Below are 2,603 nucleotides of genomic sequence, written 5' to 3'. Positions count from 1 at the left end.
ACTTTGAAAAATCTCTAATATATTTTTAATTGTTTAACACTTTTTTGGTTACTACATGATTCCATATGTTCTCTTTCATAGTTTTGATGTCTTCACGATAATTCTACAATGTAGAAAATGGTAAAACAAATCATTATAACCCTTGAATGACTAGGTGTGTCCAAACTGTTGACTGGTACTGTATATCTCATTAATATTCTTACATTCAGTTACATCAAGTCACTTTCTTACCACTTCTTCCATAGTCAAACATGTAAGGAAAGCTTCTTTTTTTTATCAAAAGGGATGCTGTCAAAAATGTATTGAATTTAAATGGATTTACCCAGACTACAAAGCACTACAGCCACTCTGTGATGACCAGTTCTGCTCTTTTATTGAGGGATCTAGTCTAGATTAAACCTCATAGGAAGACAGTTTTATCACGTGGAGGTTTCATTCAGGTCTCTGTTTAACAAGATACTCTGTCTTTGGCAGGAGCGAGACCAGACGCTCACTCTGACAGCGGGAAGAGTCCTTCAGGGGAACCAGACCCAGAGACATCCAAACCAGTGAGACAACACCACTGCTCCCACTGTGAAAAGAGCTTTTGCTCGTTAAGGAACCTAAAACTGCATGAGGAGACGCATAGGAGAAAAGCCTTTCCAATGCTCCCAGTGTGGAAAGAGTGTTGCTGTGTTAGCTAACCTGAAAAGACATGAAAGAATACACACAGGAGAAAAGCCTTATCACTGTTCCTACTGTGGAATGAGTTTTATTCAGTTAGGGCACCTAAAAGCTCATGAGAGGACACACACAGGAGAAAAGCCTTTCCAATGTTCCCAGTGTGGAAAGAGTTGTACCATATTAGCTAGCCTGAAAAGGCATGAGAGAATACACAGAGGAGAAAAGCATTTTCTATGTTCCCAGTGTGGAAAGAGTTTCATCTGGTTAAGGAGCCTGAAGGAGCATAAAAAGACACACTAAAAAAGCCCCACCACTGCTCTCTCTCTGTGTGGAAGGACATTTTTCCAGTCAGAGAACCTGAAATCACATGAGAGAATAAAGGTGCTGTGTTCTGACTTATTTTTGATTGAAAATTTGTGTTTTTGTTTATGCCACATGAAATCATATTGTTTATGATTATACCTGTCTGTTTAAGGTCCCACAGTTAACAATGCATGTCAGAGCAAATACCAAGCAATGAGGTCAAAGAAATTGTCCATAGAGCTCAGAGACAGGATTGTGTGGAGGCACAGATCTGGGGAAGGGTACCAAAAATGTCTGTAGCATTGGAGGTCCCCAAAAACACAATGGCCACCATCATTCTTTAATGGAAGAAGTTTGGAACTACCAAGACTACCTCTTCCCAGAGCTGGCCACCTGGCCAAACTGAGCAATCGGGAGAGAAGGGCCTTCGTCATGGAGGTGACCAAGAACCCGATGGTCACTCTGATAGAGCTCCAGAGCTCCTCTGTGGAGATGGGGGAACCTTCCAGAAGGACAACCATCTCTGCAGCACTTTACCAATCAGGCCTTTATGTAGCAATGATTAAAACCTCTTAAGGATAAGCCCTTTTTTTTTTACAAAACCTGTTTTTGGTTTGTCATTATGGGGTATTGCGTGTAGATTAATTAGGAGGGGGGAAAATGTTCAATTTTAGAATAAGGCTGTAACGTGGAAAAGGTGAAGGGGTCTCAATACTTTCCGAATGCATTGTATACCTCTGGCAGAGTTTTCTTCAAAGCTGGCTGATGTTTCTACCAAATGTGATTTGATTTTGATTTGAAATAAATGTACTATTTATCAAAGGTGCTTTTGGCTGGGGTCGAGATGACTCCAAAGGATTTGAATGTGTTTAAAGTCCATTTTGATACAGAAACACTAAACCATATTTAGATTGGTTAAGAACAAGTTGATTGACAAAGTCATGAAAAATGGTAAGAATTGAATAAACTTAATTTTGGCTATGATTAAAGATACAGTGCGGCAAAAAAGTATTTGGTCAGCCACCAATTGTGCAAGTTCTCCCACTTAAAAAGATGAGAGAGGCCTGTAATTGTCATCATAGGTACACTTCAACTATGACGGACAAAATTTGAAAAGAAAATCCAGAAAATCACATTGTAGGAATTTTAATGAATTTATTTGCAAATTATGGTGGAAAATAAGTATTTGGTCACCTACAAACAAGCAAGATGTCTGGCTCTCACAGACCTTCTTTAAGAGGCTCCTCTGTCCTCCACTCGCTACCTGTATTAATGGCACCTGTTTGAACTTGTTATCAGTATAAAAGACAACTGTCCACAACCTCAAACAGTCACACTCCAAACTCCACTATGGCCAAGACCAAAGAGCTGTCAAAGGACACCAGAAACAAAATTGTAGACCTGCACCAGGCTGGGAAGACTGAATCTGCAATAGGTAAGCAGCTTGGTTTGAAGAAATCAAATGTTTGGAGCAATTATTAGGAAATGGAAGACATACAAGACCACTGATAATCTCCCTCAATCTGGGGCTCCACGCAAGATCTCACCCCGTCGGGTCAAAATGATCACAAGAACGGCGAGCAAAAATCCCAGAACCACACGTGGCGACCTAGTGAATGACCTGCAAAGAGCTGGGA

The sequence above is a fragment of the Oncorhynchus nerka genome, unplaced genomic scaffold (genome assembly GCF_034236695.1).
Source record: "Oncorhynchus nerka isolate Pitt River unplaced genomic scaffold, Oner_Uvic_2.0 unplaced_scaffold_2561, whole genome shotgun sequence".
NCBI lineage: Eukaryota > Metazoa > Chordata > Actinopteri > Salmoniformes > Salmonidae > Oncorhynchus > Oncorhynchus nerka.
Note: the sequence above shows the minus strand (reverse complement) of the source record.